Genomic DNA, 25466 nt, shown 5'->3' on the forward strand with positions numbered 1-25466 from the left:
ATAATATTAAGAAAGTGTCATGTATTGTATTATATAAAGTAAGACACTGAAAAGAGTGTTTTGTAATGTGTAAATTTATGTTCAGTTACAGTATCACCCAGACCGTGTCCACCTCCTCAGCACCTTCAGTGCCCCACGTGGAGGGGACTCCTCTGTCTGCATCAATTTTAGTATTTTGTATATTAGGAGAAATTAACCATCTCATCTATCTTTCCAAGTTCACTGGCGTAAAGTTATTTATAATAAAATAAAATAATTTTTAAGTATATCTATATCTAATTAGTGTTCCTTTTTTCCCTAACCTAATTTATGCCTTTTTTCTCTTGATATTCTTTTTTTTTAATAATTTTATTTATTTTTTTCCCCCAAAGCCCCAGTAGATAGTTGTATGTCATAGCTGCACATCCTTCTAGTTGCTGTATGTGGGACGCGGCCTCAGCGTGGCCGGAGAAGCGGTGCGTCGGTGCGCGCCCGGGATCCGAACCCAGGCCGCCAGCAGCGGAGCGTGCGCACTTAACCACTAAGCCACGGGGCCAGCCCCATCTCTTGATATTCTTGATAGAGGTTTATCCATGCTATTAGTTTTGTTGAAGTGCTTCATTTTATTTTCCTCTTTCATAAATATCTGATCTTTATTTTCTCCTTTCACTAGCTTCAGGATGATTTAAAATCTGTACCCTTTTTTTTTTTTGTGAGGAAGATCAGCCCTGAGCTAACATCTATTGCCAATCCTCCTCCTTTCCCCCCCTCCAAAGCCCCACTAGATAGTTGTATGTCACAGCTGCACATCCTTCTAGTTGCTGTATGTGGGACGCGGCCTCAGCGTGGCCGGAGAAGCAGTGCGTTGGTGCGCGCCTGGGATCCGAACCTGGGCCACCAGTAGTGGAGCGCACACACTTAACCGCTAAGCCACGGGGCCGGCCCCAAAATCTGTACCCTTAAACAATGTAAGTTCCACTCATTATTTACCAAACATGTTTCAAGCTGTATCCAAATTTCAAAAACTCCAAATTAAGGTTTCTAATGGATCCCTCTGTAACAGAGAGTTTTGACTTGAGATCGCATGTGAACCAAAGGCAAAACAGAGAGTGGCTTCAAAGAAAAGTCTCTTATTTTTTTCCTCAGTTTATTTTATTCTGAGAGAAAAAGAAGGCGAGATGAGGAGGAGGCAAGAAGAGGCACTTTCGATCGTCTGGTTTTAGAGGGCTGAGGAATCAGGAAGGCTCGCGGGTGACAGACAAGTGCACAGGACACAGGGCTCCCCAAGACACCTGAGGTTTGGTCCTCTGAGGTCGGCTTGCTCCTGGTGTTCATTCCCTCAGCTGCATGGAGTCCTGGATCTGGCATGAAAACTTCTCTGGCCCAGATGTGGGATCCTCAGCCAGGGGGCAACACACCGTCTCCTGGGAGGGCTGAAGCCTGTCCTTCGGGAGGGTCTCCTACAAGTGCTTCCCTCCTGTGTCCCCCCCAAGCCCAGGCACCCTTTAGAGTTCTTCCATCTGGGAGTTGCTCTCCCACCAGAGCTGGCCCATGCTTTAGAGTAAACCTGCCCTGTTTAAAACACCTTGTGGCTTCTGTCTCCTGAATTTTTCTCCTTCAGGCTGATCTCTATGTTGTGATTTTTCTGCAGAGAATTTTTAGTACTCATGTGACGTGTTTTTTTTTGTTTTTGTGAGGAGCTCAGCCCTGTGTTAACATCTGCCAATCCTCCTCTTTTTTGCTGAGGAAGACTGGCCCTGGGCTAACATCCGTGCCCATCTTCCTCCACTTTATATGGGACGCCGCCACGGCATGGCTTGACAAGCGGTGCGTCAGCGCACGCCCGGGATCCGAACCGGCGAACCCCGGGCCGCTGCAGCAGAGCCCATGCACCTAACCACTTGAGCCACTGAACCGGCCCCTCATGTCATGTGTTTAAAGATCCCCTTCCAACATCACCTTTCCCCAGAAGCTTTTCCTGATTTCCCAGCTTGGTTAGTTATTTCTTTTTATGTGTTGCTTTAATGTGCTTTGTGAGATATGTTAATAATCATAGCATTGGTGGTGGAAATAATAACAGTACCTGTGCGTTACTGAACACCTTTTCCTGGGCCAGGCCCTGTGCTGTTAGGTGTTAACTTGTGAAATCCTCCTGATCCTCTGAAGTGGATAAATTATTGTCCCCACTGAGCTGATGAGGACGCTGAGGCTTAAAGAAGGGCTGTGGCTGTGCAAGGACATCCACCCGGCAAGAGCCCAGGCCTGGGTCAGGGTCCGGTCGGTCTCTGTGCGGAGCCTCCACCAGGCTGGGTTCCAGGTGCTGGGACACAGCGTCAAGGGAAACACCCCAGAGAAACTAAGAAGAATGTGAACATGAAGAAGCACATCCCCAAGCAGATGCCCTGGAAAAGACGACCCCTCAGCCACCAATCCACAGAACTGCAGCCCTGCAGAACCACACGAGATCCCTGGATGGCCCAGTGTGGGTGAGCCACAGACCCAAAGATGCAGACCCTTGATGGACGCCTTGCTGGGACAAATGTGAGGTCACAGGACATCCTCTGTCCTCTTCACTTTTATGGACTGAAAAATCAGAAGACTGAAGAGCTCATTCTCCTATAACCTGCAGCAGTTCATTCATTTCTTCAGCCAACATTCACGGAGGCCCTACTGTGTTCCAAGCTCTGTGCTGGATGCTGGGGACACGTGGCTCTATCCTCAGGTTCCCAGGGGAGAGGACACACGACAAACCACCAAAGAATGGTCTGTCTTATCCTCTGTGTATCTCCCAGCCTCTCCCAGGGCGCAGCACACAGTAGGAGCTCAGTGATTAGCACCTGCCTTGGGCAGTGGGACAGTGTGGCGGTCACGTCTCTGACATTTGGAATCCGGGAAGCTAGGTTCAAATCACAGCTTGTCCACTTCTGTGCTGTGTGGCTCTGGGCGAGTCACATCATCTCTCTGAGACTCAATTTCCTCGTGTGTAGGATGGGGCCTTTGGGGTTTAAGGAGCTAATCCACGAAAAGAGCCTGGAATACAGAGTGCTCAACAAGTTACAGCTGTTGGAGTTAATATTGTCCCATAATGTCAACGAGCCTGGTAAACACTCCACTCACCTTCTGGAAAATGAGAAGGATGACCAGATCCCCACTCTGTCTCGTCCACACTAGGATCCTAGAAGCAGAGACGGTGGTGCCTTAGGTGAGCGGAGAGCAGCCCCCAGCTCTTAGTCTCTGTGAGTTTGTTCAGCAGCTGTCCTACGTGCAGGCTTCTGGGGAGAGAGACGTGGGCTGTTGTGGGGCCGAGGGAGCTGGGGGAGGGGACTACACAGGCTTCAGAGCAAAGGCACTTGGGAAAATGAACATGCACCCTCCCAGCACCCTGCTCAGAGCTGGCACCGATCGTTGGGTCAACAGTGGGAAGGCGCACAGCATGAGCACAGGTCAGACCTGAAGAGCAGATGGAAGGGGAGTTTTAAATGTTCAGAGATGTTTTCTGTTTGGAGGCTCTCAGTTGTGTTTACACCCCCCCACACACACACCTTTACATCCCTATGGACACTCAGACACACCTGCAGAGATGCACACACAGAATCGCACACATAGTATACATGAGACACACACAAAAGTTACACCTCCCCACAGCCAGGCAAACGCACTCAGACACACACATCGTACGCCCAGAGACATGCAAGAAGATGCAATGCAACACCCCAGTGCACACCTTCAGAAACTCACTCATCCACAGGAGACACGCACACAAGTTACACTGCAACATCCAGAAACACACAATCAGAGACACAGGCACACTGAAACAAACTCAAATGTGCACTGCAACCAACACACCAGAAACACACATGCACATAGAGATACAATCAAGTGCGCAACACTACACACAGGCACACACACTCATAAACATGTGTACACAGAGATGCACAAAAAGTTCACACTGTAATATGTGCAGTTACACACCCACAGAAACACACATACACACAGATGCAATCAAACTTACTCTATAACTGTCATAGGTACACATGCTCAGAACTCACACATGTATGCAGAGACACTCACAGAAATTACACCACGACAGAGGTGCACACACACACACAGAGACAAGCAAGTGTGCCCTGCTATATACACACGCACATAGAGACACACACAAAGGTACATGAAAACCAAGAGATATGCCTGTAAGCACAGACCATAAGTTCACACTGATATTACTGCACACACGTGTACACTCACACACATGCAGGCACTCACAGACACCCACATAGGCATGTGAAAACAGAACACACAGCTACCAGCGCAGGCACCCAGGCAGACCTGCACGGCTTCTCAAACACAGGCATCACAGCACAGACCCTCCCAGCACACCAGTGCATCGGTGCAGCCATGCCCCTGTCAGTCACAGGCACACATCCAACCCACATACACACAACTGCTTAATACTCACAAGCTCATTTGAACACCCACACTCACACTGACTCACACAGGCACACACACACACACACTCATAAATCTATGGACATGCAACCTCACAAGTACACACCCATATTGACACTATTCTCACCTGTGTGCACACACACGGTAGGTATTTATGTGTCACACTCACATGAACACAGGTGCAGAGACCTGCATGAGAAAGCACACAAATGCACACATGCATGTACTTGTCTACACAGACACACACATCCTCCTCCACCAGGAAAGCGAACTGCTCACTTTATGGGTCCTAAAAGTGAAGCCCACAGATTGAGCTAGCACATGGCGGAATTGCTCCTGCCCCAGGCCCTACTGCATGTCCATTAACTCACTCCTTGTCAGCTGAGAGGAGGTCTGACTTCCCCATCAGAGATTCATCAGGGACCCTGGGAACCCTAGTTTGGGGAGGGACATAGATGTCCCAAGCCTCAGAACAACTCAGAAAGAAATAAGACTGACCAATCTACTACCTTCCCCCACAATCTCAACATCTGCCCAGCACCTCCCCCCGACATGCACGGCACTTTCCCCAGAGTGGCTGTTCCTGCAGGGAACAGCAGCCTCACCTGCTCAGACAGCCTCAGCAGACTGAGTGCCTGACACCCAGACATACTGAACTTCTCTGTCCTGGGTCCCTACACAGCTGCAAAGCTGATACCATGGAGACCGCTCGCCTCCACCTCCCCTTGTCATGGTGATGCAGCAGCTGGATGCCTCCAGTCCTCCCAGAGTGCCTTGGGCTCCCCACTAGGAGCTGCTGGTCCAGCAGCACTTTCATGAGGAAGCAGTGAGGGGCGGGGACTGCAGGTGTCAGGTGATTGGAGAGAACAAGGCCCTGGCCCGGGCCCCCCCCCCCCGCACCCCGCCCCTGGCAAGGATCCCCTGGTGCTCAGGTGGGACAGGGCCAGCCTCCTTGGGGCAAACAGCACCCGGATGCTCACCCACAAGACCCGGAAACAGGCAGCCCTGCTGCTGTGTCTGCGGAGCTCCAGGCTTCACTAGACACACTGAGCGCTTCCCCTGCCCCGTCTCAGTTAGTCCCCCAACGCCCTTCTGAAGTGGGAACCATGAACTCCCCACCTTACAGTGGAGGGACCAGGTGTGGAGGGTGAAGTGACCAGTCAAACTCAGGTGCTTCTGAGTCCTGGGTCTCTTAAACACTAAATTACATCACCTCCTGGGATTTTGGAAGTCTCATCTGTAACAATCGCTCGGGGCCATAGATTGAACTGCGAGCTCGAGGAAACATGAAATCTCTTTATTTTACAGAAGCAGCAACTGGGGCCCAGACAGGTCTAGCGATTTGCCCCAGGTCACACTGCAAATCGAGGGCAGACTTGAAGCTCAACCTCCTGACCCAGAGATGGGGTTTCCCCCGGACAGCGAGCCCTGGCCTCTGACACCGGAAGAATGCCCGGTATGGCAGCAGAGGGAAGCAGCTCCCAGCCTGGCCCCAGGTCAGAATCCCAGGTGAGGGCAGGAGGTCCTCAGACCCCACCTCGTGCTCCGAGTGCTATCCAGGAACCGCAGCAGTGCTGTCCGCAGAGGCCGACACAGCCCACGCAGGTGGTCACAGGGCCAGGGATATGTACGCCTTCAGGTCATGGCCAGATGCACCTCCACACTGCCTCACTGACCAGCCAGTCCATGGAGACGACCCAGCCCAGACTGGAACCCCAGCCAGGAAGCACAGCACCATCTAGGCTGTGACCACAGGGGTGGCTCCAACATCACCCTCCGAGACCAGCTGGTCTCTTTTGGAGCATGCTTTTCATTAGGAGGAAGAATAATCAGACCAAACCCATGGGCTGTGTGCTGGGCTCGGCAGAGCTTCCAGGGGCCTGGAGTGAGGGGGACCCCACATTCTCAGAGCTGGGGATGAGAATGCCAGGAGCCCCAACCCAGCTGTGCATCCAAGCCCTTTCTGCAGACAGTCTGTACCTCCCTAGGCTCCACTCTGAATGGTCTCATGGAGCAGCCAGGAAACTTCCCCCAAATCTCGTGCTCATCTAAGGTTCTGCAAGGAATGGGAGGTGATCTCCACCTCTCCTGGAGTCTCTGCCAGGGTGAGTCGGCTCCTGTGATGACACGTGGGGCTGCTAGAAGGGCTTGGATGGAGGCGATCTGGCTGTGTCCCCTGCCCCCAGTTCTTTCTCCCTGTCCTTACACACACACACACACACACACACACACACACGACAGAGTGGACATAAGCAAGCCTACACAGCATCTACACAAAGCCCACCGCCTGTGCAGCCCTGGATGGCGGTGCTAGGTGATGGGAAACCTCAGTCACAGAGCTCACCACGACAAACACCACGTAAAGTCAGCTTGAAAATAGGACCAGCTCCTTCTCCCTCGGAACTCTGAACTGGCCGGGAAGGGGGCAAGTCGTGAACGAAATTAAAGGGACCCACTGCCCTCCCCCTGGCCCAGCTCAGACTGAGAAGCCCTTGAACGCCTGCCTTTGGGGACCCAGTGGGATGCCTGGAGGAAGGACGCCTGGATGAGCTGGAATGTTCCCTCTCTGCCAGAGGAGAGAAAGTCTGTCATTTACCCAGGGCTGTGCTGTCACCACCCGGTTCTTTCCTCACCTGGCTCCGGGCGCTGACTCCCCAGCCTGCGGAGGAGCAGCTGGAACCGAAACCCTTTCGCAGCAGCAGCGCCCCGCTCCTCATGGAGCCCTCTCACCCGGTCCAGGCCCCTCAGCCCTTACCTGAGGGGTCTCGGCCACGTGCAAACTCTGCCTGCGGACCCAGCAGGCGCCGGGGTCTCTGCGATTCCCGCGTCCCTCCTGGCGCGCCCGCTCCGTGGCGCCTTCCTAGCTGCCGGCTGCTGCAGGGGCATCAAGGAAAGCGGAGTCTGGATTTCCTTTCTCGACACCAAGCGATCTCTAGCCAGCCCTGGGGTATTTCTCCGGGTCCAGTGCAAGGGGCATCCTCCGTGCCTCCAGCGGTAAAGCGGATGAGCGCGTCCTGGATTGCAATAGTGGCAACAGCGGCGGCAGGGTGTGAGGAGGCGTGGCGACGCCAGCCGGCAAGCGGAGGAGGTGGGCGGAGGAGAGAGGAAGTGAAAGGCGACCTCCTGGGAGCCTGGTGCTTGGAAGGACTGGCGGGGAGGAGGCTCTGAGGGGCCCCGCGCAGACCCCCGCCCCGGGGATGCCGGGCGTGCCGGGCGCGGGCTGCAGCCGCCTTACCTCTCGCTCACTCGTTGCCTCCCTTGCTGCCTCGCTCGCTTCCCCGGACTTCAAGTGTCCGGTCCGAGCCCCCGGCACCACCAGCCCTGCCACCGCCGCCGCCAGCATCCTCAGCCCTGTGCGCTCCTCGCACGGAGCCGCAGCACTGCCTATCGCTAAACTCCTTGCGCGCAACCTATCCCTCCCGCAGCCTCCGGGGAGCTGGGCTGACAGGGTGCCAGGCCTGCTGCGTAGTTTTCTCTGCTGTGAAATTGGCTCAAGAGACCCACGTCATAGGGTTATTCGGAGAATTAACTGAGAAGACTATGCAAAGCGTCAAGCTGCCTGTCACTGAGTGAGCACTCAATAAACAGCAGAATATTTGTGGTTGCTGCTGCTGCTGCTGCTGTTCAAGAGGCTTAACAGGGTGCCTCACAAATAGTAAACATCCCGTAAAGGACAGTTTGTTTTTTTGTATTTAGTTTATTGTCTTAACAGACGGTAGGTTTAAGCTGTGTGCCCTAGGCTGATCACTTACCCCCTCTGAGCTTGTTTCAGAAGATTCCTTCCAAGCTCTGTGACCTTGGGCAAGTCTCAGCACTCCTCTGAACCTCTGTATCCTCATCTGTGAAGGGGTGATGATAGATAACGCCCACCTTTAAAGGTGGCGGGATCTCCGGGAAAGGAGCCCACCTCATGATGTGTCATGTGACAAGAGCCACCATTGAGTGGGAGCCTCCTAAGTGCAGGCACCTGGCCATGTGGCTTCCTAGACATCATCTCAGTAAGTCATCAAAACAACCCTAGGAGGCAGTTGGTCCCATCTCCACTTTTCAGATGAGAGAACTGGGGCCCAGAGAGGTAAGAGGCTCTCTCAGGTTAGCACAGCTGGAAAGTATCAGAGCTGGGATGTGAACCCTGGATTTTCTGACTCCAAACCCAGTATCTGTTAAGCTTGGGACTCCAGGAGAGGCTCTCAAGTGGCCATTAGCAGACCGTTCTTTGTTGGGACTAGAACAAGAATTGGTGCCTGGGGGCCGGCCCCGTGGCTTAGCGGTTAAGTGCGCGCGCTCCGCTACTGGCGGCCCGGGGTTCGGATCCTGGGCGCGTACTGACGCACGGCTTCTCTGGGCATGCTGGGGCCGCATCCCACATACAGCAACTAGAAGGACGTGCAGCTATGACAAACAACTATCTACTGGGGCTTTGTGGAAAAAAAGAGGAGGATTGGCAATAGATGTTAGCTCAGAGCCGGTCTTCCTCACCAAAAAGAGGAGGATTAGCACGGATGTTAGCTCAGGGCTGATCTTCCTCACACACACACAAAAAGAATTGGTGTCTCCACTTCTTTTATTAGAGCACATTGTTTTCCCGATTATAACATTAATTCTTGTCTAATGTAGATAATTCAGAAAATACTAAAAAAGTATGAAGGAAAACAATCAACCCTACTCCCACCACCCTGAGGTAATGATTATTAACATCTTGATGTAATTTCTTCCTGTCTTTTTTCTGTACCCACAGGTAGAAGCGATGGGCACAGAGAATCACCTCATGGACACCATTCTGTATCAGGAGGTGGGGAGGCCTGGCAAATGCATCTCATCAATCCTTTGCTAGGGCTGGACCTCCAGCCCCCCCACCCCGGCAATGCCAGACGGAGTTCCCCCACTGGCCCAAGAGGAAGCCTACCAGGCTGGGGATGTGTGTGCCTCACCCGGTTACCGTGGGGCAAACCTGCTGATACTTTCCCTCCTCCCACCCCTTCTTGCACCGCCCTCTTGGAAGACCAAGTCGTTCCTTTCCCTGGAGTACAAGGCCAACTGATGTCATACACACCTTCCAAGCTGCCCTTGACCCTCACCCACTCCCCACCATGAGCAAAGCATTCCCAGAGTGCCAGCCCCAGAGGGACAGAGGCAGTAGAGAGTGGGCCGTAAAGGTTCAGGCACCTTGGTTCAGATCCTGGCTCTGTCCTGGGCAGCTGCAACCTCTCAGAGCCTCTGGTCTCCGTCTACAACATGGGAGTATAAATAACACCAACTTCCTGGAGTCATCGTGAGGATTAGAAGAGAAAAAGAGAAGTAAATGCTCAGTTAATGGCAGCTGTTGCTCTTTATTAGCGAGGAGAAGTGATCTGCCTAATATTGATTGCCAACAATTGTTGAGTCCTTACTAATTGACGAGCACAATGCCTATTAATTCTTACAACTGCATTAGGTGATAGGTACTGGAATTAGTCCATTTAAAGATGAGGAAACTGGGGCCGGCCCCGTGGCGTAGCGGTTAATTGCGTGCGCTCTGCTGCTGGCGGCCTGGGTTCAGATTCCAGGTGCCCAGCGAGGCGCCAGTTGTCAGGCCATGCTGTGGCGGTGTCCCATATAAAGCGGAGGAAGATGGGCACAGATGTTAGCCCAGGGCCAGTCTTCCTCAGCAAAAAGAGGAAGGATTGGCATGGATGTTAGCTCAGGGCTGATCTTCCTCACCAAAAAAGAAAAAAAATAAAATAAAGATGAGGAAACTGAGGCCCAGAGACATGAAGTCATTTGTTCAAGGGCACACCACAAGTTCGTGACCGAGCTTGGATTAGATCCCTACTCTTCCGCCCCCGCCCAGTCGCCAGCACTCTTCCAAACAGCAGACTCTCTGTGCCTTTCCCATGCCCTCCTCTCCCCACCACAACTCATCACCCTCTTGATCTGTTTGAAGACAGACTCTTTCAGGGAGAGGTCTAGGGACAACTGGCCTAGGAGCCCACCACAGGTGGGTGTGAGGAGGGTACTGTTGACCTCGAGCCACTTCTTGTCCGCCTCTGCCATAGCCCACTTCTCCCTACCCCTCCCTAATCCCCCTTGGGAATGGAATTGGGCTCCTCATGATGTGGAAAGAGCCCCAGGCTTGAAATGAAGCAGATGAGGCTCGAGTGCTAGGCAGTGACCTTGGGTTTGTCACTTGCCCTTTCAAGTCTCTGCTTCATCATCCGCGGAAGAACCAATAATGTCTTCCTTGCCTGCTTCTGAGGGTTGTTGGGAAAACGGTAGATTGTAAAGCACCTTGAGTGGCAAAATCTGTAAAACATAACAGTGATGCTACAGTCATTACTGCCATCATCAGACCAGCACGTAAGAGCAGACCGTCATGGCATCGTGTGGTGGCTCACCGTGGGAGCTCTGGAGACAAGTTTGTTTTCCCATGCGGATGTCCAAGTGACCCAACATAATTTATTGAAAGAATTGTCTTTCCCCCACTGCTCTGTGGGGCCACCTTTGTCACAAAGCATATGTCCCCATGTGTGTGTGTGGGGGGGCTGGGTCAGGGCTCTCCACTGGGTTCCACTGGTTAATCGGCTATCCTTGTGCCAATATCACATCATCTCAATTACTTTAGCTTTATAATAGTTTTGATATCAGTAAAAGACATTTTTCCCCCTGCTTGTCTTGGCTATTCTTGACCTTTTGTATTTGCCTATAAATCTTAGAATCAGTTTATCAGTTCCCTTACACAACAACAGAAGATCTGCTGGGTCTAGATGGGAGCGACACTGAGATGACATTGATGTGGGGAGACTGGCTGTCTGTACAATATTGAGTTTTCCCATCCCCCTGCTTCCCTCTATGCGCAAAGATCACTCCCAGTTGGGTTGTAGATCTAAATGTGAAAGGCAAAACAACAAAGCTTCTAGAAGCCTATAGAGGAGACAATCTTCATAACCTTGAGGTAGAAAAAGGTTTCTTAAACAAGGCGAAAAGCACTATCCGTAAAAGAAAACACTGATCTATTTCATTACACTGAAATCGTAACAACTTCTCTTCATTAAAAGACACCTATTAAGAGAGTGGAAAGTCAAGCCATCAAGTGGGAGCAGATGTTTTCAACATGCACAACTAACTGTGGGCTCCTATCCAGAATTTACAAAGTAAAAGACAGACAACCCAACCAAATGGGCAAGAACCGGGGACAGACATTCACAACAGAGTGTGTTCAGAGAGCCAGTAAACTCATTAAAAGGTGCACAATCTAAGTAGAAATCCAGGGCACGCCTATTAACACTGCAAGGAGACACCACTGCACCAAAATTATGAAGACTGATCATCCCAAGTGCTGGTGAGAATGTGGAGCAACTAAAAGTCGGATATGCTGCTGGTAGGAGTGTAACTTGGTACAAATGCTTGGAAAAACTGTGTGGCTTTATTTACTAAAGCTGAATATGCACCCTCCCTATGAGCAGCATTTCTACTCCTAGGTATTCATCCAACAGAAATGAATGCTATGTCCACCAACAGCCATGTCCAAGAATGTTTGCAGCAGCAATTTGGGGGGCTTGTAACAGCAAATTTTAAAATAACCCAAAACAACTGAAAAGTTCACCAACAACAGAATGATACGATAGTATATATAGAATCACCATCAGAGACGGTCAGGGAGGCTGAGCTGCCGGCAGGGAACAGGGACTCATCCTGGGGTTCCTGAGCATGCAAGTCATCCTGAGAGAGCAGGGGTCCAGGGCACTTCCTGGCTGACCATGATGACAGGACCGTGGTAAGACTCCACGTCGCTGGTATTCCTGCTGGGGGAGATTCTGCCTCCTGGAGAGTCTGATGCTGAGGATGGCTGGGTCAGCACAGGTTGATCCCTGACTTCTCCAGGGACAGCGAAGCCTGAAAACTGCAGAAGAGAGGGTGTGTGAGAGAGAGAAAGAGAGAGAGAGAGAGAGAGAGAGAGAGAGAGAGAATATGCCTCCTGTGCCCTCAGAAAGCCATTCCTTCAGTACCACAGAGCAGAACATGAGTCCCAGTGTCCCATGGTCCCTCATATGTCCCCTCCTCCCCCTGAGGGTGGTTCTCCATGCAAATCCATCCCTGGGGCCGGTTCTCTGTAAAACCCTGCAGGGTCCTGGAGCCTGGAGCTAAAGGACAGGTGACTGGAAGGCCACTTCCCTTGGACCAGGATGAGTTTTACATGGGGAGGAGGAATTGGTGCGTATTAGCTGTGTTAACAATTCCGCGTAACCACAAGAACAGGCCTGTGGAGTGAGAGATGCCTGTCCATTGTCAGAACCTGGATGGAGGCACAAGACCCACAGCTGCAGGATCTGCAGGTCCCAAGAAACAGGACAGGAGTGACCACACAGCCTCCATCTTTCCGCTCCCCCTCACAGCAAAGCCAGCCCCACAGTGCCCCTGTGCCCCCCAGATGTCACTCTGAGGATAATCGAGAGAGATTATTTTATTTTGGAAAATGGGCTAATACATGTGATGTCATTGACTTGAGCAAAATGGTTGTATGCCTGAGGTGCTGTCCAGAAAGCTCTTTGGAACAGAGATTCTGAGGCAGAAGAAAAATAATGACATTTCTGAAATGTGTAGCCATTCTTTCCTCTGTGGATTACTTCAAGAGTCACCCTGTGTAAGGCCTTAGTTCTGAAGGAGGGAAAAAGTAAATCAATAGCTTCCAAGTACAAATACACAAGGTTGAATGTTCAAGTCATTTTTAGAAAAAATCAATAATTTTGTTGCCATAATAAAAAGATTGACTTAGGATGATGAGGACCAGAAAACCAAAGCATGGGGATGAGAGGAGGAATAAAATGAACAGTTTTTAATTGGTCAAATTTTGGTAATTATGCTCCCTAGTGTTGGAGTCTCTGGAGAACAGAAACCACAGCAAGAACATTTCCAGTTTTCTCTGAAAACCTAATGTGGAGATGGAGTGAAGACCTGAAGACCCCAGAGGACGAGATCTGAAGTCCGGAGGGATGCAGGAGCAGAGGAGAGCAGGGGAGGAATGCGCGTGAGGGAGGTTGTCAGAGAGAGTCTGCAGAAGTTGTGACCAAATTCCTGTGTGGGGGGCACGGATGTTAGCCCAGGGCCAGTCTTCCTCAGAAAAAAAGAGGAGGATTGGCAGATGTTAGCACAGGGCTGATCTCCTCACGAAAGAAAAAAAAAAAAAAAGAAACTATTTAAGGGGCCGGCCCCGTGGCGTAGCGGTTAAGTGCGTGCGCTCCACTGCTGGTGGCCCGGGTTCGGATCCCGGGCGTGCACAGAAGCACCGCTTGTCAGGCCACGCTGTGGCGGCATCCCATATAAAGTGGGGGAAGATCGGCATGGATGTTAGCTCAGGGCTGATCTTCCTCACAAAAAAAAAAAAAATTCATGTGTGGGCTGGTTCAGAGAAAGGAAAATGTGTCAGTGACCAGGTTGAGTATCAATATATTAGCTATAGATATATCAACTGTTTACACAAGGTTCACAGTTTATAAAATAAGATGATGAAAATGTGTGGATGGATATGAGTATACTGGTCAGGGTTTTCAGTTGCACTTTCAGTGGACAACAGTATTCATTCCTGTTAATTTACTGCAGCCCCCGGGGGAGGTGCCTTGGGCTCTACTCTCTCGTCTGTCTGTGTGTCCGGGGATGCCCGGCGCTGGCTCAGGTGACAGGCATAACCCGCAAGTTTCTCCTTCCTCCTCAGGGACAGGTTTTACCACAGAGAAGCCTCCCCTACAAGTGTCGCCACAGAAAATCCTCACTGAAAAGAGGCTCAGAGCCAAAGTCTGGGGGCCCAGGGGTTTTTGTGTCACTTCCTCGTTGTCTGAGACCCTGTGAGTGCTATAGCTGCTCCCACTGCCACCAGCTGTAGCACAGTAATAGTCAGCCTCGTCCTCAGGTGGCAGCCCAGAGATGAGCAGAAGCCCTGCACTGGCTGAGGCATCTTTGGATCCAGGGAAGCAACTGGGGACCCTGGAGCCCTGGTGCTTATCTGAATCTGATTTGTAGTATAGGAGATACCGGGGAGGGCTCCATGGCTTTTGCTGATACCAGAATATCCAGTAGCCCCCAACACTGAAGCCACTGCTCAGGATGCAGGTGAGTCTGGCTCATGCCCCCAGAGATGCCGAGAGGGAGGGCAGCTGAGTCAGCAGAGGCTGGGAGAGGGAAGCTGCAAACACAGATACTCAAGGGTGATGGATCGGGCACCAGGGTAAAGTTTCTCAGGGTCTGATCCAGAGGGGCTGATGCAGGCTGGAGAGGATGCTGTGTATCCCCGACGCCTGTCCCTACCTGTGCAGTAAGAGAGCAGCACAAGGAGGAGAGGAGCCCGGGCCATGGTGCACAGCCCCCTGGTGCCCACAGTGGGGCTGGGCTGCCCCAGGCCTCCTTTTCATTTCTACCCTCTGCCACAGGAGGGGCTGTCCATGCAAATGGGTTTCCATCCAGTGACTGCCTAGCCCCTCCTGAGCCCTGGTGTTGGAGCTCAGCTCACACCACAGACTGAGGGAGATGGAGATTGGCTTTAACCCTTGGGAGAGCCCAGGGAGGATGCACCTGCTGAGACAACACAAAGGTCCCTGCTCAGGTGACTCTGCCCGCCCAGAGAGGACACAGCTGCTGAGTCCCCATCGGAGAGGACAGGGCCCAACCCCCAGGCCCAGGCTCCTTTGAGTGAATGGTCCTCACTGAGCAGCTGTGTAGGGACCGCAAGGCAGTCCTCACAGTGCCCCCTGCTGGTCACAGCACACACCTCACCATGACTCAGAGACCTGAGAGCCCAGCTGGTTTCTGAAGCTCATCCGGTCACTGTCTCTGCTCACACATGCACGGTCTGGTTCCCAGATACTGTGATCCTGACACACTGTGCCTGATCACTGTAGTTTCTCACTGCCAGAGGGGGCCTGGTCCCTGGGTCATGCAAACACCTACCTATGTAACTATTTAGAGTACGTTCTTGAAAAAGCTAAATGACCCAGATGTGCATCAGGTCAAGTGTCACAGACAAGGAGACAGGTGAGCTGGTGTCAAGGGCATGTAGGGGCTGTCAAGGGAAATGGCATAGAATGGGAATTTTCCAGGAATAAACTCAGTGTCATATTCAAAAAGGGACAATTCAGCAAACATTTCAGAAGTCGTGCAATGCATTTCAAGTTTTGATAGAGATTAGATTTCACTTAATGTTGGTAAAAAATAATGGCTTTGGTAATCTTCACCTTTACCAGTGAATGTGTAACATGCTTCTTTATTTTATGAATTGAGCTCTGTATTTTTTAAGTTTATATAGTTCTGCATATCTGTGCCATATATATCTTATCAGGATTTTGTCTTAGGTGTCATAAAATTTGTTTATATTTTATACAAAAATTTTCCCACTAATATTTTCTTTTTTGTGTGTGTGAGATCAGCCCTGTGCTAATCTGCCAATCCTCCTCTTTTCTTTTTTTTTTTTTTTTTTTTTTTGCTGAGGAAGACTGGCCCTGGGCTAACATCCGTGCCCATCTTCCTCCACTTTATATGGGATGCCGCCACAGCATGGCTTGCCAAGCAGTGCGTTGGTGCGCGCCCAGGATCTGAACCGGCGAACCCCGGGTCGCCACAGCGGAGTGCATGCACTTAACCACTTGCGCAATTGGGCCAGCCCCCCGACTTGTATTTTCTTACTCATCTTGGTTTAGTAGCAAGATGAATAAGAGATTGTAAAGTTTTTGTGGATGTGGTGAATGTCTGGGCAGTTGAATCCGGAAGCCCTCACTTCCTTGCTGTCCCTGTATTCAGCTCTGCTTTATCTGTACACAAGGTCCACAAATTTGTAGACTCATAGGGCCTTTCAGTAAGTGACCTATGACCAGGATCCCTTGCTCCACTCACTCTCTCCTCAGGGCATTCAGAAGGCTCTCCCTCGTTCTGCTCAGGCAGATCAATCTCCTGCTTAACACCCTGCAGTGACTCCTCACTGCTGTTTGCATAAAACCCCAACTCCTCATCTCCCCTAAGGTGCCTTCACGGTCTGGTCCCCGCCCCCCTCACAGCCACCTCACAGCTCTTCTCCTTGCTCTCAGACCTCCAGCCTCCCTCACTTCCCTGTAACTTCAAAACCCTGAATCCCTGTCCCTTTCATGGTCTCCAAGCCAACTCCTCCTCTGTCTGCTGGGAGTACATGTGTTTAAACTTGAGATCATGGTAAAGACACACATTTTGGCAACTCGTAGTGTCTCTTAACAGCAGGACATACTCGTATCATCACAAATAGGAATAGTAGATTTAAAAAATATATGTTGTGGACAATTTTGAAGTTGCACAGACTATACAGAATATTTCAAAGACCCACTTGCACTCATCATCCAACCTCGACCATCATCAATAGGACTTGTGTTCTTTAATCCTCCACCCTTCTTTATCCCTCAGCCTAACGCCTCACTAAATAAGAAAACAAATTCCAAACACCGTATCATGTCACTGGTCTGTGCTTCAGCATGTGCATGCATTTTCACTGTTCTATAAGTCTTGTACATTAAAGCAATGGATTCCAACTATCCTCACATAAGTGTACTTGTACTGTAAGCTCCCAAATGGCTAGCTCATTTGACTGCTGTACTGATGAGGAAGGGAAGGAAGAGAAAGGCATCCTGGGTTTTGGAGCCACGAGCTTCATGGACGACACATTTGTGTAGAAGGAAGTCCAGACCCGCATGTCCATCTTCGGGCGGTCATCTATGGATCTCCTCCGTGCACTTCCCCCAGGGCAGAATCGTGTCTTCCTTGGACACAGACTTCAAATTCATTATTCTTCCTTCATGAGTTTTCCCACCAGGGTCCTTTGGGGGATTTGGGGTTGAGGGGTTGAATATCAGATTTCATTCATCAAATGGTGGATTTTGAGCTGTGTATTTAGTATCATGTGACAATTGAATATCTTATAGTCTCTGAGTTGAGTGAAATGTGAACAGACATTCAAGCAACTAACGTGCACTCGGCAGTTTATTTGTTCCTGGAGGTTGTCTTCTGTTCTAGAACGTGCTCCATCCTCCACCTGCTGCTCCTGTCTGTTGTCTTGTCCCACGCTACAATGCAAACTCCAAGAGGATGTGACTCTGCCATGTTTTTATTCATCTTTGTATCCCATGTTTGAGAAATACTCTTTAAGTGTACAAATGAAGATGGATCTATTTCATATGCATTGTATAAAAATTTAAGATGTGAGTTGGACACCTAGTTTGGACTCTACCCGCTGGTTGAGAGGCGATTCCATGTGATTGGGTCACAGGTTGTCTGACCTCGTATAAGTCTGTGTAGCTGTTTGTCTAACAGTTGGGAAAGCAGAAGCATACGGAGATGCTACATCTAGCCTTCCGTCCAGCTGAATGGCAGAAACAGGACTCAAAGTCAAAGGCTTCCTAACAGCTGAGAACATGCTCTTTTACCCTGGTGGTTCTCAAACTGGGTAATTCACCCCCATTCCAGGGGACATCTGGAAATGTCTGGAGGTGTCTGTATGTGTTATGACTTGGGGGGGGTGCTACTGTTATCTGATGCGTGGGACCCAGAGAATGTTTGTAAACATCCCACGTGCACAGAACAGCCCCTGCACGAGGAACGATCCGGCCATGTTGTCAGAGTGCCGAGGTTCAGAAACCCTGTTTGAACTAAATCACCTTCATGAAGTGATTGCAAAGGGATAGAAAATTATCCATCACGATGTGGGGGGAAAATCTTTGGAAAGAAAAGAGAGGGACTCATAAACATACAATCTCAACATGAACATTCCAGCAGGAGCTAGGAAAGAGCAACCCTCCCTGCTGGGGGCGCATTGAGGGCAGACCCAGGACGAGCAGACTCAGGAGTTTTGGTCTCCCTTCCCCGTGAGTCTGAATCACTGTGCTCCTATAGCCACTGTCATAACTAGACTGACAATAGGAGTCGGCCTCGTCCTCTGGCTGCAGCCCAGGCAGGGTCAGGTAGGCACCACTGGAGGAGCTGTCTGTGGAGCCAGAACCGATTGGTAAGCCCAGGGGGTCTTTGGTCATCCTTGCGGATCACGGTGGTGGGGCACTGCCCGGGCGCTGCTGGTAGCAGTGCACATACTTGTCTCCAGTGTAGCCACTGCTGCAGGTGGACTCTGCTGCCCCAGAGACTCTGACACGGAGCAAGGCTGAGTCAGCACAACCTCAGCCCAAGACCCTGCAAGGAGGAAGCTACACAAAGATCAGTGAGGACAGGACAGACTCCATTCCCAGGAAGGAGGGAGAGGTTATCATCCCAGAAGACATCCAGGTGCCCTCCCAGAATTCCCTGCAGGCAGCCACCTTTGCAGCGAGTGAGGAGCCAGAGCCCAGGCCATGGTGGAGAGGCCCCCAGACTCTTCCTGAGCCCCACAGGTAGGCCTGAGCCCACCAACCCTTCGTAAGTGTCTCCCTGATTCTCAGGGTGGGAGGTCTCCATGCAAACCTTCCCCTTTCTGGAGCCTGTGCACAGTCCTGGTTCAACCTGAGCCTCGCCTGCATCTATTACAAAGAGAGTGTAGGAGAGGGGAGGGCCTCACCCCAAGGACTACACGGGAATACCTACCAGAGCAGGGGAGAGAGGCGCTCCCAGCTGAGGAACCGGGGAGTATGCGCGCCCCCTGGCTGATGCAGGAGACATGGCGGCCTGGGCTGCAGCTGGTGCTCAGGCTGCTGCCCTCCCCATCCCACACCCCTCACAGTTCCTGCCACTTCAGATTGGCTTCTTTCACGTAGAAATATGCATGTAATGTTCCTCCGTGTCTTTTCATGGTGCGATAACTCATTATTTTATTGCCGAGCTACATTTCATTGTATAGATGTATCAGCCTTTGTTTATCCACTTGCCTGTTGAAGGGCATATTGATTGCTTTCAAGTTTTGACAATCATGAATAAAGCAGCTGTAAACATTTGTGTGCATATTCTTGTGTGGACACAAGTAACTCATTCAGGTAAAAGCTAGGAGAGTAATTTCTGTATTGTATCACATGAGAGTTTGTTTAGCTTTATAAGAAACTGCCAACATGTCTTCAAAGGTGGTTGTGGCACCTTGCATTCCCACCGACATGAAGGAGGGTTCCAGCTGCCCCACGTCCTGGGCAGCGTGTAGTGTTGTCACGTGTTGAGTCTCAGCTGTTCTAACAGGAGTCTGGTGGTCTCTCGCCGCTTACATGTGTAGTACTCCAATGATCTCTCGTGTTGAGCATCTTTTCACATGCTTATTTGCCATTTGTGTCTCTTCCTTGGTAATGGGTCTGTTCAGAGATGCTCAGTGGAGAGGTGTTGCCAGTCCCTGGGGATTCAGGAGCTCCACAAAACTCCAAAATCAGGTGGAAGAGAAACACGGCTTCTCTCGGGTTTCAGAGCTCAGGGAACTGTCACAAAGCCCGGGCAGCTACAGAGGACACATCGAGGGCTGGGCCGAGGGTCGCCTGGTTCTCCCGGATCGCACATGCTGTGCTTTTCCCTTCTCATCCCACCCAGCAACTGTGGGGCTATTTTGCTTCTGGAAACAAAGCAGTTCTGTTTGCATGGGGAGACAAATATCTCCAAAGGAGATATTTTCTCTGACCCCATAAAGATAGACTGAGTCAAGAACATGAATCCTCCTGGCTTGATAGCAGAAGTGACAGCAGAAGCCAAAACCTGAGTTGGTGTTTGTCACACACAGGAACAGGGTAGTGCTGGGTCAGACAGGGGTGGACAAATAGATTTAATCACAATTTCCCACAGAACAGGAGCTCTTTGTGGTCCTGGGGTTGTGTTCAGCTGTGTAACAATGATAATCAGCCTCGTCCTCAGGCTGGAGCCCAGAGGTGGTCAAAGAGGTTCTGTTAATGAACCTGGCTCTGGAGAGTCAGGCTGGGACCCCCAGAAGGTCCCTCACTGCTGTCCCAGGTCACACACATAAGGGCTCTGCATGGGAGCTTTTGGTAACCCCCAATGTCCCCGTTGCTCCCTGTGTAGGAGAAGGTGACCTTTAGATTTGGGGATCACCAAGACCTTCAGAGGGGGAGTTACACATGCAGATACTGGAGAGTTCCTGCTCCTGAAGTTCCATCACCCCACACCCTAGATAGTTGGAAAGCTCCAATGGGGTATAAAAGGAAAACCCAGTTATGGCAGTCTCTGTGAGCCTTGAGTGGTGTCAGCTGTAGGAAACTCACATCTATGGGGTCTACTTCATTAAACTTCCCTGGAGCAGCATCAGCATTTTCTAGCAATGGTGGAGCCTCCCCTTTACCCTCTCAAGCCCCACAGAGAGGTCTACTGGCCTGAGGCCCAATCTTGCTCCCATGCTAACCACCCTCACCTGACATTACAACTGAAGGCTTAGGGAAGAGCTACCGGGTTTCAGGTGGCCGCAGTGCAGATGGCATGACCTGGGGACGAAGGATGGCTCAGATATGCGGTGGATGACTTCACCAGTCTGGTCACCATGACCTGGACTTTCTTCATCCCAAATCAACAAATACCTACAAGCCCAATAGTTGGATTATATGGTGAGATTATGTGTTGCTTTGCTAGAATTTGGTGGAATTCATCAGTGAAACAATATGGGTGTTTTATTTTTTTGGAAGTTTTTTTCTTTTTTTTGTGAGGAAGATCAGCCCTGAGCTAACAAGCTAACATCCATACCAATCCTCCTCTTTTTGCTGAGGAAGACTGGCCCTGGGCTAACATCTGTGCCCATCTTCCTCTACTTTATACGGGACGTTGCCACAGCATGGCCTGACAAATGGTGCATCGGTGCACGCCTGGGATCTGAACCTGCAAACCCCACAGGTTTGCAGGTCAGCAGCAGAGCGTGCTCACTTAACTGCTACGCCACGGGGCCGGCCCCTAGAAGATTATTAATATTGATTCAGTTTCTCTGATAGATATAGGATTATTTCAGATAATCTATCCGAACCCGTGCCACCAGCAGTGGAGCGCGCGCACTTAACCGCCAAGCCACGGGGCCAGCCCTGAGACTTCTTTAACCCATGTGTTATTTAGAAGTGTGTTGTTTAATTTGCAAATATCTTGGAATTTTCCATCTATCTTCCTGTCATTGATTTCTACTCTAATCCCACAGCAGTGTGAGCTCTTACTTTAAACGGTTTATATTATTTTAAAATTAGTTGAGATTTTAACTAATTTTAAAAGCTCATTTTAAGTCTTTGTCTTCTAAGTCCAATGTCTAGGCCACTCCAGAGACGATTTCCACTGATTCCAGACGATTTCAGACGATTTCGGGACTATGGGCCTATGCTGTGGATCCCTGAGAGCAGTCCCAGGGCTGGTGATCTCTAGGACACTTGGCACCCAGCTTAGAGTCATTAGATGTCTGTGATTTATCACAGTAAAAGGATACAAAGCAAAATCAGCAAAGAGAAAACGTGCATGGGGTGAAGTCTGGAGAAACACTGGTGCCTACAACCAATAAGTGTCCCAGACTTCGCCATGGGGCTCTGTTTCCAGGTTGGGGAACACCCTCCACTCTCAGCTTGGCAATTCAGAACTCTCCCTCAGCCTTCACTTCCTCCTGGATCAGAGCTTCAATATCAAACCTAGGTGAGAACCTCGGCTGCCTCAGGCCTCTCCTGACCGTGCACACAGCCCGGTGTATGCGGATAGCCTGACACGTGCGGGAAGCCTTTTAGATTCCCAGAAATGCTGTGGAGCTTTCTAAATCTCCTTCATCAATACCTAGCTTTCCTTTTTATGCTTTTTGTTTATTATAATGTTTGCCCCGGTACTCATCCATCACCTAAGGCAGCCATGAAGTAAACCACTGCTCGCAACTGTTTTTAATCAATGTGCCCAGGGAAACAGCTTTTTTGCACTGGGCAAGTACTGAGTCATAACAAATGCCGACAGATAGACAGAGAACCATCAAATAACGAAAAATCCCTGGGAAAGGGGCTTTGGAAGAACTCCATTCAGCTCTGCTTTCTCCAATGGCTCATCGTGAATGTGGCTGTTACTTTCAAGGCTCTCATGGAACCGGAGAGTGGAGGCTGGTGCTAGAGCGAGTGAAACGACACAAAGCTCACTGTTCTTACTGAGAATCCGCCGCTTTTCTTGAATAAATGCTCCCTGCATTTTCTAAACACTTCGGTTAATTTCTAGAATTGTAAAACAATTATTTTGGAATTTGTTTTGTGTCGCCTAATAGCTTTTATGGAGGAAAGAATTTGGGGAAGTCTTTATTCTGCATTTTTACTGATGTCACTCCCTAACCATATTCTTTTGAAACTCTTAGACCATAACTATGATTGATTATGCTTGGAAGTTTGTATTAGACACCATTTGGTGTCAATTGGAGCTAAGATGAAAATGCCTCTTTTAACCTTGTGCACATTATTAGGTCAAATATAAGAAACTGAAAGTAGGGGGCTGGACCCGTGGCTTAGCAGTTAAGTGCATGCGCTCTGCTACCGGCGGCCCGGGTTTGGATCCCGGGTGGGCACCCGACGCACCGCTTGTCCGGCCATGCTGAAGTGGCATCCCACATACAGCAACTAGAAGGATGAGCAACTATGACATACAACTATCTACTGGGGTTTTGGGGAGAAAAAGGGAACAAAAGGAGGAGGATTGGCATGGATGTTAGCTCAGGGCTGATCTTCCTCACAAAAAAAAAAAGAAAAAGAAAGAAACTGAAACTGAAAATAGTATACATTCTCATTTAACGGAAATTTTCTCACATCATTATACTAAATAATATGACACATTACCTCTGGCTAATATTGGTAATATCTTATCATTGAATTTAGGTGTCAAGATAAAATGTTGTGGGCCGGCCCGTGGCGTAGGGGTTAAGTGCGCGCTCCGCTGCTGGTGGCCCGGGTTTGGCTCCCGGGTGCGCACCGATGCACTGCTTGTTGGGCCATGCTGAGGCCGCATCCCACATACAGCAACTAGAAGGATGTGCAACTATGACGTACAACTATCTACTGGGGCTTTTGGGAGAAAAAGGGGGGAAAAAAGATTCATACTGAAGAAAACTTAAAAAAAAAGATAAAATGTTCTTTTGTTGTACTCTCCCTCAAACAAAAAAAAATGAAAATAATTCTTATATGTTAAATTTCATAGTCACGTGATTTGGATATTTAATTTAGGTATGATTTTTTTCGCATATAAAGTTATCTAATTTATTTATTTTTTATTTTTTTTATTTTTTATTTTTTGTGAGGAAGATCAGCCCTGAGCTAACATCCGTGCCAATCCTCCTCTTTTTGCTGAGGAAGACCGGCTCTGAGCTAACATCTATTGCCAATCCTCCTCCTTTTTTTTTTTCTCCCCCAAAAAAAGATTCTTTAATATGCATCTCCCCAAAGTAAGTGGACACTGAGAGGGAAGCTGAGCATGTGAATTTCCTGCTGCCCACTACACCCTGCACTCTGACACGTGGTTGCCCACTCCTCATTAATGAGTGTGAAACTTCATTGAAGTGACACAAACCTTGCATGAGGAAGATGGGTATGTATGGAGATGTTGAAGGTACAGCATAACGGTGGCTACTCTTAACAGAGACAGTTGTGGTGGAGCAAAAGGGTCATGTTTCAAAAGTGGATCTCATCTAGAGAACACAGTCCTGACGTCACATGGGAATGCATAGAAGTGAAAGTTGGAGTGGTTGAGAGGATCCGTGGTGACGAGGGGCAAGGTGAAGGAGCTGGGCAGACATGTCAGGAGCAATTCTTCAGTGCAGAAAAGTAGATGTTGACAGGAGGTGAAGAGATGAGTCTATAAAGTGCAGGAGAAGGAGTCGTTGGCTCTGTGGAGCTGGGATTACGGGATCCCTCAGTTACTTTCTCTCCTCTCTCCATTAAACTCTTTTTTTTTTTTTTTTGTGAGGAAGATCAGCCCTGAGCTAACATCCGATGCCAATCCTCCTCTTTCTGCTGAGGAAGACTGGCCCTGGGCTAACATCCATGTCCATCTTCCTCCACTTTATGTGGGACACCGCCACAGCATGGCTCGACAAGCATTGCATCAGTGTGCACCTGGGATCCAAACCCGTGAACCCGGGGCCGCTGCAGTGGAGCGAGCGCACTTAACCGCTGTGCCACAGGGCGGGCCCCAACCATTAAATTCTTTTAATGCAAGCTTCTTCAATCTTCATCTTCACAGCTGTCTCAAAGGATTACATAAGCCTTGGCCCACTCTTTTTTTTTTTTCAGATCTATTGAAATATAATTGACATATAGCTTGGTGTAAGTTTAAGATGTACAATGTGATGATTTGATATACATATATATTGGAAAATGATTACCACAAAAAGTTTAGTTAAAATATCCATCACCTCACATAGTTACTTGTTTTTCTCTCTTTCTGGTTAGACCTTTTAAGATCTACTCTCTTAGCAACTTTCAGGTATAGAATACAGTACTGCTAACTATAGTCACCATGCTGCACAGTAAATCCTAGAACTTATTCATCTGATACTTGGACGGCTGTGTGCTTTCACCATCTTCACCCATTTCCTCCGCCCCCTGCCTCTGGCAACCACCAATCTACTTTCTGTTTCTATGAGTTCATTTTTATTTTAAATACCATATATAAGCGCAACCAGGGCCGGCCCGGTGGGTTAGCGGTTAAGTGCGTGCGCTCCGCTGCTGGCGGCCCGGGGTTCGGATGCCGGGCGCGCACTGACGCACCACTTCTCCGGCCACGCTGAGGCCGCGTCCCACATACAGCAACTAGAAGGATGTGCACCTATGACATACAACTATCTCCTGGGGCTTTGGGGGAAAAAATAAATAAATAAAAATTAAAAAAATAAGCGCAACCATACAGTATTTGTGTTTCTCTGTCTGACTTATTTCACTTAGCATAATGCCCTCAAAGTTCATCCACATCATCACAAGTATCAGGATGTCCTTCTTTGTCCTGGCTGAATAATATATAATATTCCATTGTGTGTGTCTGTGTGTGTGTGTATATACATACATATATATCACATTTTCTGTATCTATTCATCCACTGACAGACGCTCAGGTTGTTTCCATATTTTGGCTGTTGTGAATAATGCCACACTGAGCGTGGAGGTGCACATCTCTCTT

The 25466-nt window shown here is 49.6% G+C and overlaps 1 long non-coding RNA gene across 2 annotated transcripts; it reads right to left on the minus strand.

Moving 5' to 3' along the window:
* Positions 1-1096: 1096 nt before the first annotated feature.
* LOC131422991 (uncharacterized) lies at positions 1097-7730 on the minus strand. 2 transcript variants are annotated; one of them, XR_009224166.1, is made up of 4 exons: positions 7661-7730; positions 7181-7299; positions 3097-3251; positions 1097-3009 (listed from the first exon to the last, which is right to left on the minus strand). It is a non-coding gene; the product is annotated as an uncharacterized LOC131422991 (long non-coding RNA). The 2 variants fall into 2 exon arrangements; XR_009224165.1 differs by having other exon boundaries at positions 1097-3251.
* Positions 7731-25466: the final 17736 nt, after the last annotated feature.

The sequence above is a fragment of the Diceros bicornis genome, chromosome 26, assembly GCF_020826845.1.
Source record: "Diceros bicornis minor isolate mBicDic1 chromosome 26, mDicBic1.mat.cur, whole genome shotgun sequence".
NCBI classification, from domain to species: Eukaryota; Metazoa; Chordata; class Mammalia; order Perissodactyla; family Rhinocerotidae; genus Diceros; species Diceros bicornis.